The sequence below is a fragment of the Larimichthys crocea genome, chromosome XVI (genome assembly GCF_000972845.2).
Source record: "Larimichthys crocea isolate SSNF chromosome XVI, L_crocea_2.0, whole genome shotgun sequence".
Lineage (NCBI taxonomy): Eukaryota > Metazoa > Chordata > Actinopteri > Sciaenidae > Larimichthys > Larimichthys crocea.
The window spans coordinates 15,733,969-15,748,366 of NC_040026.1; the positions used below are offsets into that span (position 1 = coordinate 15,733,969).

Below are 14,398 nucleotides of genomic sequence, written 5' to 3' on the forward strand. Positions count from 1 at the left end.
CTGCCAGCTGCGCTCAGCTTTGACCAAAACAGTCTATTTAATACCTCCCGCCGTGCACCTGCAGCCCACCCATAACGGTCAGCGCTCAACTCAATCACACCATCAGCACGGCCAATAGACGCTATCTCTCTCTCTGTGTCCTGGATGCTTTTGAAAGTTATTATTGGGGGTAATTAAAAATCTCGACTCAATTAGCCCGCCGTTGTTTAACTTGTTTGCAGGTTATGCTGCTGCATCTCGAGCCAAATGCAATAACCTCGGCCATTTTCTCTTATCTGATCTCCTCATCTTCTGGCCTCAGCCGCTGTTGTAAATACTGAAAAAAAAAAAGTGCTTTTCCTAGACTTCCTCTTCTCCTGCTCCTTTTTTTTTTTTTTTTTTTTTTTTTAAAACAACTTCTGCCTTCGTTGAAAGGAGGAATTGAGTGGGTGAAGAGTAGGTGGACAAATGGATGCAGCGGCGATTGAATCTGAGGATTGCATTTGTTCCAAAGAAGAAAAAAAAAAATCAGTCTGTGTTTACTTAGGACTTAGGTGTCAACTTTGTGCTTTAGCCTGGCCTGTAATGTGCAAAATATGGAAAATGCCGAGCCCCCCGAAATAACGTTAATTACACCTCCGACAAAACTGCACTTTTAAAACGCCATTATTGGGCGAGCGTGCATCTTCTCCCTGCTGCTTTTTGCGGGCCGGCTTTCGGTTTATTATTAAGGAATTGTGCATTAACGGGAGTCAGCAGTTTTCGGTGCTGCAATCTCATTACATTTACAGGGAAAGGATGGAGAGCAACAAAAAAAATTAATTGGAGGCATGCGACAGTTAGGACAGGAGCCTGGGCAAGGGCAGAATAAATCAGAGGTCAGTTTGACAGCTTTATGGCTCTGGAGAGAGAGAAGTGGTTAACTTTAATGGGAGGAGATAGAAATGTTGAGTTACTTTATTTTTCCCTCTTCCTCCTCTTGCCACACACTCATCCCATCCACTTCCCCCTCATCAGCTGAGCCACACAGCCCCTCACCCCTGAACTATTTAGACTCGCCTTGATATATAGAGTTAATTCAGCCCCCACCGCGCAATAATTCATGCGTTTCATGCATTTAATGTCGTGCAGACACAGTGCGGGGTAGAATTGTTAATTTTCTACGCAGAGATTGCAGCCGCGCACACACACACACACACACACACACCTCTCTGTCCTGCCTGTCACCCACGCTCCACACTGTCCCCACCCCCTTCTCCTCAATCCTCCTCCTTGCCCTCCTCCACCTTCTTGTATTTTTTTTTCCATTACTTTGCAAGTTAATTTGGCTAAAAGAGTGTCCACTCCCAGCAGTATTTCCTGCAGCATCAGGTTTCTTCTCCTCTTTAAAAAAAACAAAACAAAACACTTGAGCTTGGTTGTTACTACAGCAGCCCAGATCTACACACCAATTCCTCATCTTTTCTGCCCCAACCCTAAACTGGACCCTCACCTCCTGGCCTTTTCGGTCACGTCCTGCCCTCAACCCCCATCACCAGGTTCACTAAGGTCACCCCCACAAGAGGCCGACCCCCTCAACCCTCCCAGCCGACTTAAACCTTGTGCTTTTATAATTGAGGGGGGAAACGCTGGCTAGTAAAGCAACCAGTGAAGTGGCTTCTGCAGGGTAATGGGGCCCTGCTCTCCATGCACTTGATTTAATCCGGTGCTGACCTCTGTGTGTGGTGAGTGGGGGTGGTGTGTGTGTGTGTGTGTGTTCTGGGATGGTTGGCCGAGCAGATGGATGGGGTCACACCTCATAAGACATTATGAGTTCTGTTTGGATATTATATCGCATAGTGTACACAAAAATGTTATGTAAGGCTGTGACTGGTTTATTTTCGTCATTGATTAATCAGCCTGATGTTAAATATGTTCCAAGTTTGCAGAGATCAACTCAACCAATGGTCCAAAACAGACTGAACAACATTCATTCTGCAATAATCTGAAACAAATTTTCACATTTGAGAAGCTGGACCCAATAAATGTTTGGCATTTTTGCTTCATCAATCACACAAACTATTAACCAAATAACGAAACACTACTGGAACTCATTTGATTATAAGCGTATATAAATGTAAATAAACTGTAGTTACAGATGTTTGGCTCCAACAATTTAATAGCTCATCTGGAATTACAATTGTAGCTCAAGCAGAAAGGTCTAATTAATCCCAATAACCCTCTTTTGTAATTTGTTTTTCAAAGACATGGCATCAGTTTGCAAGCTTTTTTTTTTTTTTTTTTTTCCCCAGCAGGTCTGAGCAGTGGCAGCGTTTTGGTTTCTGCAGTGTTTCAGAGGCCTTGGCACAGACCAACCAGCCAAAGATAAACAGTGAAAAGTGTTTTCCCTCAGGCCTTGAACACAACTAGTATAAAGTTGAAGCCGTCACCTTAACTCGAACATGGAAACTATCTCAAGAAGAAGAAGTTAGCTGAGAGGGGGAAAAAAAGATGTTTACTTCTGTTCACGATCTGGCAGAGATGCAGAGCACATTGTTTTCATTTGTTTATTTTATTTCAGTTGGCAAGGTAGAGGTGAGTTAAGTTTTTCTTTTTTTCTTTTAGCAGTGGGAGGGGAAAAAAAGGAGGTCACATTTGTTGGCAGGGCTGTGGGAGTGCGCTGATACGAGTACGAGGGCTTTGTGTCAGGAGACATTTTGTGGCAGGCAGGAGAGAGAAACCTAGCCCTGTGACAAGGGCCTTTTCTCTTCTTTAAAAGGCGTGGCGACCCCCGTGACCCACTGAGTTGAAATGGAGGCCACTGCCAATTCTAGTGCCCTGGTTGAGGTTTAAAAAAAAAAAAAAAAAAAAGGAACTGTTTCAAAAATGAAACAAAAAAATCACAAAAAATGATTTTTTAAAAAAATGTTTGTTTGCATGTGTGTGTGTCAGGAGTGTCAGGAGTGTCAGTCACCGCTGCCCAGACAACTGACCTAAACCCTTAGGCGGTCAGTGTGTCTTCAGTGTGGATACAATCCCATGATTCATCCATTTTTCATGGCATTTCCTCCCCTGTTGTGTAGTACCATGTACTGTCAGCGCCAGGGAGGAGTCTGTTTACACACACACACACACACACACACATACTTAGACATTTTTATGTACACTTCTCACACACGACTATGGACTTTTAATGCGTTTAAATGGCCTATCTAGTGGAGCACTGATACTATACAACACTTACAGCGGTTCAAAGATAAAGCTGATGACATTATATTCATATTAATGCTTTTTATTGGCCTGCTTTGATGTTCAGATGGTTGATAAAATTGTGCTTTGATTGGTCTTTTAGAGAAGACACTGAAGTGCGGATGCCAGCGTGTAGAGCAAAGATTGCCGAGCCTCCGTTCAGTGTGTTAGCGCTGAAGTGATTAGTTGATTAACCAGTCGATAACCGGAATAACAATTTATTTTTTTTGTCACTCATCAAGCCAAAATGCTTGATCACATGCGAGGACTGCTTTATTAAGTGTGAATTTAATATTTCTACACCTTGTTCTGTGTGGCATTTTATGATCCTGATTAAATGATTAATTGATTCATCTGGAAAAAAATAATAATTTAGAAAATCACCATTAATTGCGGCCCTAGTGCATGTCAGTCATGTAACAGTCAGAACGGTTTGACATACAGACGGCTGCCAGATCACAGGAGAAACTAAACGAATGCAGATGCTTGCGTACAGGGGGTGGCCCCGTGATACATTTCAGCAATTAAACATCCTTTCATGTTCTGTGACGTGTTTTTTAAAAATGCAGAGTAGGTCCAGTTAACCTCAATTCAAAGTGAAAAGTCAATAAAAAGTCATCTTGTGATGAAACATCTCTTTCCTGACGGGAGCGATGCCTCCATCTGCAGGGTCACTGAAAGGTTTACGCCGTGGCCTTAGGCACACCTAGAGGAGATGTCGGAAGAGATGGGAGTATTTTTTTATATATATATGGAAGAATAGAGTTCAGAGACTTGGAGAATCTATGGCCAGTAGCCCTGAAGCTGTTCTGGAGGCTCATGGTGGTGTAAAACCTATTTGTCTCCCATCTCTGTGTGTGTGTGTGTGTGTGTGTATATATGACATAAATATCATCTGAAAAAAATTATATATGCATCTCCCTGAGTATGAGTTGGAACAGCAGCATGTAGAACTAATAATGTAAAAAGTGATTTAAGTTTCACACAGATGCCCCCAATTTGTTTCCCCCCAGGTTCAGAGAAATGCAGCAACAGCGAAAAAACACAGCGACAGCGCAGAGATCGCATTTGTTTGAGAAAATTACCACGGCTGCATGCTTGATGATGATGAAAAGAGAAAAAAAAAAAACACTCACAAAGAAGGGGGCGAAAAAAAAACTCTTGTCTAGTTGTTAAATACATATTAATAGCTTTCTTCCACTTCAGCATTGAGGAGATGCAGGGCCCTCGCGCTCCATCTTTGGAAAGAGAGGATGCATCCCCGCTCTAATCAATTCAGGTAGGGCAGCATTATCTGTGGAGCTGCCACCAGAGCCGCGCCGCACAATAACTCAAGGAGGGCATTTGAGAAGTGTGTGAGTTTGATCCTGTGCCAGGGTGATGAATGGCTGTTTTTTCTCTTTTGTTGCCCATCAGCACTTTTATTCCGCAGTTAATCCGCCAGGCCCACACTGTAATTTTTCACCTCGCTGTGCGATTGTGTTTGTGTATTTTGTGTATTTTGTGTGAGTTTCCCCTATCTCGTTGTCAATGGAGGGGCTCCCCGCTCTCTCACATAAACACAAACACCTGCATCCGCCCCGCCCTCGCTGGCATCGGAGGCTGATTTAAAGGTGTGTGTGTGTGTGTCTGTCTGTTTGTGTGTGTGTGTGAGCACAGATAGGATTGACATCTCATGAAAAGTTAGCGAGGAGTGGGGAGCCCTATATAATGTGTCAACAGCACCCGGGTTGAGAGCGGGAGATGCTTGTTACCGGGGGTGTGTCAGGTGTTAAAAGGGGTTGTCATGTTGTTGCAGATAATGCAGCTTAGCCATTTGATTTATGACACCGATGGAGGTGAGGCTTTCTGTTTGGACCTCCTCTTGGCTGAATCCACGTCCACTTTGACCCGCTTAAATACGAAAACCTGCTCTGTTTTTCTTGTGCACACGCGCCTCGTTCAGTGAGGATGGAGGCAACATAACCCCTCCTCCGACCGTCCTGAAACAGAGATTTGCTTTTTTGGACCATCAAATCGCAATTTTCTTCTCGTCTCAAGCTGTTTCATTTCAGAAGGGGAAAATTTTGTTCACGATAGCAATGAAATGCAAATGCACACCACATGCTTCCTATCATGGCAGGATCTTCTTGTTTGCGGACTGAAGGAAAACACAGAAAAAGAAATGCTCGCTTGTTGTTTTTTATAATCTGAACTTAATGAAATTTGCCTTTTTTAAAAGTGTGGACACACATTTTCACACATACTAAAGTGTATTTTCAGATTCACTTGGCTTGCAATCTCAGCGATCACACTTTTTTTTCCGTATTAGATCCTTTTACAGGTTACAGTTCGACTGCACTTAACGAATGGTTAACGAGGCATAAGTGAAATGACCTGAAATTCTGTACGCAGCTTTACACCTCAGCAGAATGTCCCCACCTCCTACTCTTCCTTCTCCTCCTCTTGTTTCTCAGACCGGCTCTTGATTAGGGAGTTGGGGGTCCTCGTGGTCATATTTTAATGCAAGCCTGAGCACTCTGAGCCCCTCCTCAGCCTCGGCGCTTGCCACAGCTCTTCGCGGTGGAGGGGCTAGCATTCCTCCAGAGAGCTGTTCTACATACGGCGGACAAGGAGCACAGCTTCGCGCAAAGGCCTGCTGAGACTCCACACCATTTATCTCTCAGCTGCAAGGTTGGGCCAGGACTAATTGACTGAGCTCTGTGTGTGTGTGTGTATGTGTGTGTAGGTGTGTGTGTGTATGTGTGTGTCAGTCCTAGTCCCTTGAAGCATGGCGCATTAGTAGAGCCTGAGATGATAGGATGTGGGAAAGAGGGAGAGAGCGAGAGAGAGGCCTGCCTTGTGTTGTGAGCCCATCAGAGGGGGCTCGGATAAAAAGCTCTCCTGTAAAGTCAGTTATTGCTCCGGCTCTCCAAAATATGGCCAGTTAAACTGTGTTCAGGGAGCAGACAAACCACACTGCCGACGTTGCATTTAAAGAAAAGCTCATGAGTCCTTTTTGGTAGTTTTGGCCATCGTTTACCAGTTATTGTAAAAAAAAAAAATTGGACTCGTCAGAGTAATTGCTTAGGTTTGGAAACGTCTGGATGTCACTACAAGAAACGATATAAGAAAAGGTGTTCAGAGGGTCAGATGATCAGGTGGGTCGTGAACAAACCGACTTTATTTTGTGGGGAAACTGAAAACTGGTGCGCACGTTGGGAACTAATCCGTCATCGCGTAGGAAAAACAAGACAAAGTTGAACAAAGATGCCGTCTTACGAACGGATAATTGACTTCTTTTTAGCGATGTCATGTTCCCAAATCTCAGCAATTAACTAATTAGTGCAATGTTATGGTTACCCATAGGATTGATGGCTTAAACTGCAAAATGGAGACAAACTGAAATGATTAGATTTTAAGTGTTCCTGCGTGTTTTCTCGTGTGGCGCAGCACAGACCTCGTGCTCTTTCTCTGTGTTCCTCTCACCACTCTGCTCTGGACTTTATCAACACATTGTTTAACTTGGCCTTTTCCCAATGTAAGCCCAAGTACAGCATGGAGTTGGCTGTCTAACCGTCCACTGGGAGTGGGCTGAGCGATGTGTGTGTGTATGTTCATGGGCATATTCTGGGGAGGGGTGGTGGTGGTGGTGGGGGGGAGGGAGTGGAAGCACCTCATTCTCCTGGACCAGGAAGCTTTGAATCATGCTGGCTCTTCCTGGAAGGACCCAGAGGGAGCTGGGCCGGGCCGGCTGGACTCAGGCAGGCTGTCTATGCCGGAGCCCTGGACTCTCGCTGACACCAAGCTGGTGGCGAGTGGAGTTCTTACCTCACCCCTCGCAGAAGCAGGCCACGCCTTCCCTCTGCTCACCAGGTTGGCACGCTGCAGGCGTTTTCCTGTACTGGGAAGTGTTTTCAGCCTTGGCTGAGGCTGTGGCTCGCACTGATAACCTCAGCCTCTGGAACTTTTGAAAACAAGAGTTTATTGATCGGATGTAAATAGCACAAGGTGGGCTACAGTAACTTAGATTTTCAAGCCGCTGCCCTGTTTGTATATTCCAGAGACTAAATTTTCATTACCGATGCCACTAGTTCAACAATTCTGCAGTTTGAAGGCATTCAGTTTGGCATGCTTACCGAGCTAAATATAATTGTGTCAAGCTGTCACCTGCCTACGCTGTCACAGGCTTCGTTTAGTTCATGGAAATCACACTCTCCCCTGCCTGAGGTGCTGAGGATCTGGGCATGTAAGTTGATATTAATAGTAGAGCCAGGTTGGTGCTGCAGGGTGTCCACACCTTCCTGTTTTCTCTTTCTTCGTTTTTGGCCCCGTGCTGACAGATTTACCTCTGGAGGAACTCCAGCATCTGAAAGGGGAAAAAAGGCCTCCATTGTTCAAAATGAGGCTCGAGTGGAAAGAAAACAGCCGCCTTTTTTTTTTTTTTTAAGAAAACAAGGTGGTAATAATGGATCGCAATATCAATAGTATAAACAATCTCATCACTGAGACTTGTTTGTTATTTCTAAAAAGAATAGAGGTGTTTTTTTCCAGTAAAGTGCGCCTCTTTTGGTGAGGATGTAAAGTTTTTTTTGCTTTGAGGAGGTTCTCATTTCTGAGTCTCTGAAGAGGCTTTGCCGAGCTCTGCTGTTTGATAGGAATCAGCTGTAAGAGGGATGGATATTGCTGTGTGTTTTTCTGCCGCGCTCTGTCAGATAACTTTAACAGTTGTCTCTCCCCACAATGTTCCTGTCAAACTCCACTGGGAAATTAAGTCAGGAGAAGTAACTGCTCAAGTAATCCAACTGTATCTTAAAGAGAGCGCGCGCGCTTCGTGTTTTTCCACTCTTGCCAAGGATTACCACATCGAGGTGTTGCATGGCAATTCAAAGAGGCTGTACCTTCAGCTAAAGAGATAAATGCAGACTTCAGAGCTGCAGAGTGCCTTTGACAAATCACTGAAAGATTTCATCTAAAGCTTTCCTGAATGAGATATAATTTGGCAGTTTTTTTTTTACTAAAAATAAGCGGTTAAATAAACTCAACTGTCATTCCAATACAGATAAAAACATCCTGTGTCTGACTGTCTGCACTTGAACTAAAAAAACTCGACATTTCATCACCTTGCACAATGAGGCAAAGCAGTTTTTTTGTTTTTTTTTCCCCAAAAAGATGCGAAACTGTCCAAATATTTCACTCCGTCTGACTTGTTGATAAAATCCCTGTGGCTTCACTTTGGCTTGTGCATTTTCGCCACGTACTCAAAATGTGGTTTGATTGGCTGCAAAAGATTCGTCGTACAGCTTTTAGGATTTATAGTTACATAATACAATTCAAGCAGATCTAAATCGAAAAAGACTATTCCCATCTAATCCTACCTCCCTTTTTAAATCTTTGGAGCTTTTTAAACGGTGAGTGATTATTTTAGCGTTCATGTTTTAAAAACCACAGCAGCTGTTGGAGATTGTTCATCATAATTACAAGACAAACTGAGACGCCAGAAAGTGCTCAAGAGTTCACACCTGTGCCAAGCCTGAACCAATCCTCCTATATTTGTTTTTATAAGACGAGTGCTCACAAGTTTATAATCTGGATCTGGATCTGCATCAGAATAAACATGGTGATAAACAGTCGTGGGATGCAGTTGCCAGATTAAATTGTGGTTTCACTCCAGCGATTGCAGTAGCTCATGAGAAAACAAGTGTTTCTTAATAAAACATATCTCACCATCGATGACCTCTGTTAGAAATAAAAAAAAAAAGAAACGCTTAGTGCCCTAATTTGTGTCTTTTTATGCGTTTCCTTGCATCAACCTCGCTTGCCAATCACGGATAACCACTAAACAAGTAATATTCTGAATGCTTTGACCTACAGTTTGCACTCATCAGCGCCAGAAACAGTTGTGAAAACACACTTAATATCTCAGCATTGATGGGTTTTTTTTTTTTTTCCACCCCTGAGGAAAGCAGAATATAAGCCACGCTCTGTTATGGCTCTGATGTGCATTGAAAACATGTTGAGTATGGATTTTTTTTTTTGGATTTATTCATCACTTAAATGTTTCATTGAGGAAAATCTAAGCCTACAATAAGTGTATTGCTGTTAGATATCTCCCCCTAAATGTCAGGACCTGCTCTGTGAAGCATCAGAGCAAGAGTGTGTGTGTGTGTGTGTGTCCCTCCCTTCAGCGGTGAGCCCGAGGCTTCACTAGCACTTCTTCACATCCTTAGAAAGTAGAGTCTTAGCAGAGCAGACCCGAAGGCTTAATGTCAGCAAATTAATTATGGATTCACCCAATTAGTTCACAAACTACACTGTGTTCGAGGGAAAATGATCATTCCCCCAAATGACTTGTCTCTTCAGTCTTTTCCCCAGTGTGCGCTGTGCCTCTCACAGAACTGTGTGTACAGTGTGTGTGTACAGTGTGTGTGTGTGTGTGTGTGCGCTCGCCTGCATGTGTGAAGCGACACAGCAGGCAGGTAGCCTGACCTTTTTAATTATTCAATCTCTCGAACTCGTCCACTGACTCACTCGCTCTGTCTCCGGTTTGTTTTTTTTCTGCGATCTCTCTCTCTCTCCTCCTGTCCAAACATATTCCCGTCTGTCTTTTAAACAAAAAGGGAAACCTCTCCTCTTGCTCTGTTCTTCAGGCTCCTTCCCAAAATCACACTGATCCGTGTCAACACACGAAGCGATACTGTACGTCTGTTTCCACTGTGTTAGATCGCCTCAAATCTGTGTAGCCACCCCACCTCTCCCCCCTCCCAAGCCAGTGTCTAATAAAGTAAGTAATCACCGCTTTCTAATGAGAATCTGTCAGGGGCGTTGCTCGTGTCTGTTTACCAAACCAAATAATTTTCTTATTTTGGCAAAGTCAATTAATCACATCAGAGACAATTAGTCTGTTAGTGTTTGCCTCTCAGTGGGAGGACGGATCGCAACAACGGCGGTGTCATCGTTAAATTTCATCACATTACAAGAAGATATCGTCGTACATTAATTCAGTTTGACTTTTGGTTTTTCGCAACCGCTAACGGTTAAAGTCATAATGTCAGAAACTAGGGTGGCAACTGGTGATTATTGTCATCACTGGTTAATCTATAGATCAGATGAATCAACAAAATGTACAAAAGTTCCAAAGTCTTTAACAGTTAAAGAAAATAAAGATATTTAATCATTCATCTATCGTACTAATTGATGTCGATAATGAGGCAGTTAATGAGCTAACCTTTTGGGGAATGGACTCCTCAGTATCAGCTTAGGTTACAGTAGATTGACTGGGATCAACCACAATTCAGTTCTTCAGTGGGAAAAGATATTCAGATTACAGTCCTATAAAACCATTCGATAGGTTTCTACTTGCAGACTCCTGCGAGTTTTTCTTGATGTTTTTGGTCTCGTATAAACTTCAAGCAATAGCTCGTTGGCTTTTGTGTCGAGATTTGAGTAAGAAGATTAAAACACAAATACCGTTGTCAGCAGAAAAAAAGGGGACAAAATCTGCCTGGCGCTCGCTATTTAACACGTTTTAAAACAAAGTATAAAAGTCTCTTTGTTTATGATGCGCTAAGCCAACCGTCTCCCTCGTCCAGCTTCTTATCTAATTGACAGATATGTATCGAGCATCTCATCCGACTCTTGGCAAAAAAAAAAAAAAAGCAAATAAGTGTATTTCCCAAATTAATAAATGAGTAATTTGCTGTTGGTTAACTCTCACTCAATTTTCTGACACTAACCGTTTCAGCACCAACTTGAAACCACTCCTTTGTGTGCAGTTGTCTCTATGTATTGTGCTGTATTTACACTCCCCTTCCAACCCCCTCCCACCTCTGCAGACACTACTTGGACAGTGATCCCTGTGTGTTGCTGACATTGAGCAGAGTTTGTGGACTGTGATTATGCTCGCAGCGGAGCCGTCCTTGGGAGACAGAGCCGGCCGTCACAGATATGGATTCCTACATTTAATGTCTCGGCCTCGCGCACAAATGTTTCTCTTTCAATGAGCTGTGGCCCTGCAGGCAGAGAGTTTTATCGATCATCTGACTTTTAATGCCTCCAAAATATTAAGATTCATGTATATGACCTTTTGTTTTTGGATTGAGAGTGCAAAATCCCTGCCTAAATACCCCTTCAAGCTTTGCTGGCTGCGCTGCCGGCTTTTTTTTTTGGACCGTGAAGAAATTGTGCCCAGTTTCATAATTTTTTTTTTTTTTATTGGGGTCATGCTCGGCTGTATTTTAGATTTCACGGAAGGAGTTTTGTTTATATGTTTTGGGACAACTCTCTGTTTGTAGCTGGTGGAGGAAATGAGTGCAACAGAAAAAGGAGGGGAAGAGAATAGGGGTTAAAAATCTGGAAAGGTTTGGCCTCTGTGTGGATCTTGTTATCCTCCATGAGCACTCTTTTTTTCTCCTTTTTTCCCTCCCTCTCCGTCACTCTCACTCTTTATGTCACGCACACACACACACACACACACACACACGCGCGCACGCACGCAAAGTGGGCAGCCCTGGGAGAGGGGCCCGGTGATTGATGACTCCATGTGAGAGACCTCAGAGGCAGCAGCACTACAGAGAGATGGACAGATGAAAGGAAGGAGGAGGGACGCGGAAAACAACTGAAATGAATCAAGTAACAGGGTGAAACCTTCCAGCAGCCCGTTAACGTACTGGAGCCAGAGTGCTGCCTTGTTGGAAAGATACCCTGGAAGTGACCCGTTCTGTGCAGTTTCCTCATGTCAAAAAGAAATCTCTTATAAAAAAGGCAGTGAAAGTTCCTCTGTGGTATTTATTTCTAAACTAACCAAGAGATTTATATTTCTCTCGAAAAACATCTTGAGTTGTCGAATGAAAATATATTTTTAAATGATTCTCAAAACTGATTCATTTGTCAGTTATTTCCTTTTTTGAATTGATTGTTTCATCCATAAAACAGAAGACAGAACACAGTGGTAGGAAAAAAAATCTCAGTTTGCATCTCGGTGATCTCCTTAAATGTCATGTTTTGTCTGAACAAATCTTTGTAGCTTCCAGCGTTCTCCTTTTCATGTTTGACTTGCAGGCACATTGTTGCGTTTCTTACTGAGGTTACGTTCACTGTGCCAACAATCACATCGCCTGCACGTGTGTGTGTGTGTGTGTGCATCCTTGTATGCATTTACAATAGAAACAAAATGGGGTCCCACTTGTAAAAACTTTTTTTTTTTAACTGTTGGAAAGTTTCACTTTCGCTCAAAAGATAGTAAACCCACAACAACTAGATTACACTGGACCACACCGTGCTACGAAACACTTTGGCTGGTGGGTGACTCTCATTTCATAATTGTTACGACCCAGCCGTAACATTATTGATCAACCTACTTTGAGTTTCATGAGTTTTATTTAGATTTGGAAGTTTCCCTTCCAAATCTAAATGAATAAATTTGCAGTCTAATCAAATATTTAAACTTTTTATTTGTCTTGATTACATATTCCTGTTGCTAGTGATGGATTGAACACAGAACCATTTCTAAAACTGAGAATGTAAATGTCAGGTTTTACTGTGTCAGCGTTAAGAGCTGAGGCTTCTTTTTTCGAAACGTTTCGTTCTGATGTAACGAACAAGAGAGAAATCCACAGCTAGAAAAGCCGGAGGTGTTCAAACTGCTCGAGATTTACAAGCTTCAGTGACGGCCCAACGTGAACATTTGTCTCAGATCTCATACGCTTGTCTGGGTTTTGGTCTTACATTGTGTAGTGCGCTGCGCAAAATGTTTAACAATCGTAGACACTTCCTCCCTAGTGTGTGCTTATCCGTCCGTCTTTCTCTGAAAGCAACAACGTAGTGGTCCTTCACGGGGCTTGTCAAACTGCATTCTTGGAAGTCATTGACTGTAGGCAGGTGGAGAGACCTGCCGTAGCAGAGATATGTCTGCGAAATATCTGTTGTTTGTTAGATATCATCAGTGTGAAAGTGTCTTGGGGGGGATGTTTTCTCAAGGTGCTATGTATCTCTCAGTGTGTGATGGCTCTGTAGTGTTCAATATGTGTAGATGTGTCCTGATAGTGTCACATTTTACAACCACCCACACCAGCCCTGAGCTCCAGACCCCGGACCAGCCAATCCTGATGAATTTAACACCGACGACTTGAGGAGAGGGCGCACTCACATCTACACCATCCTGATTCCTGGCAGAAAACGATGGGGGGGCGTTGTTTGTTGAACTTTACACCTGCACTTCCTTCCCCTTTTTTTTTTTATCTGTCTTCTAAATTCTGACTACAAAGGAACTGATGAAGACTGTAAGTCATGACTTTGCTCTGATGCTTTCTGGCAGAAAGAGATGTTTTCATGGTCTCAGCACTTTCTGAGAGGAGAGGCGCCTCCGGCTCTGGACGGGCACAATGTGGAATTTGAGTTTTCAGTGCAACATTTAATCCCCCCCTTGTGTTGCAATCATTTCACTCTAGTTCTCTAAGATGCTGATCCTCACTGTGCTCTTTATGCACTGCCAGTGAAAAAAATACGCACTCTGTTTTCTCTCCAACAAAGATGCATTTGTACATAATTTGCCTGCATGTCTGGCAGCGATACTGAATTGAAGGCTTTGTCGATTAGCATTTTCAGATGCCAGATTTCTAAACTCTTGTAAACTGACATAATCTGAAGCATGATTTCTATTGCCAGTTCAAATTCGGGTCAAACTTGCCAGAATTTTTTTCTTTTTTTTTTTCTTTTTCGCTCTGTCATTGCTTCAAAAGTCGGATTTATGAAGTTGTAAGAGCTCAAAGGAGAAATAAGGCTGTGCTGAACTGACTCAGTATTAGTACAGTGGTGTAAGTGAGACGGTGTGTTCCCCTCTGAGTAGATTTTAACTACCCTCTATTGGCCTGAATGTGTCATTACATGACAGTCTGTCACCCTTCAGGTTTAGCAAGAGCTTCATTTTGTCAAATGATGAATTATCTCCATCCGCCTGGATCAACTCTTGTCAGATGAATAAGAATTTCTATGCTCGCTTTGTTTTTGAATCCTGTGAGGGCAAAAAAAAAAAAAGAAAGGAAGAATAAAAAAAAAGGTAAAAGTAAATCACTATTTGTCTGAGTCGACAACACCTCCAATGTCACGGCGATCAATAAGGAATGTGACGAGTGACAAGTTAGATGGAGGTTCAGCTGAGTGTTTGTCAGTGAAAGAAAAACACACTTCAAACAGGAGAAAAGTGGAGCTTTTA

At 42.9% G+C, this 14,398-nt stretch overlaps 1 protein-coding gene across 3 annotated transcripts in view; it reads left to right on the forward strand.

Moving 5' to 3' along the window:
• The window catches only part of LOC104925227 (C-terminal-binding protein 2), a 92,776-nt gene that overhangs the window by 25,486 nt on the left and 52,892 nt on the right, over window positions 1-14,398 (forward strand). The gene's annotated exons all lie outside the window — the stretch shown is intronic.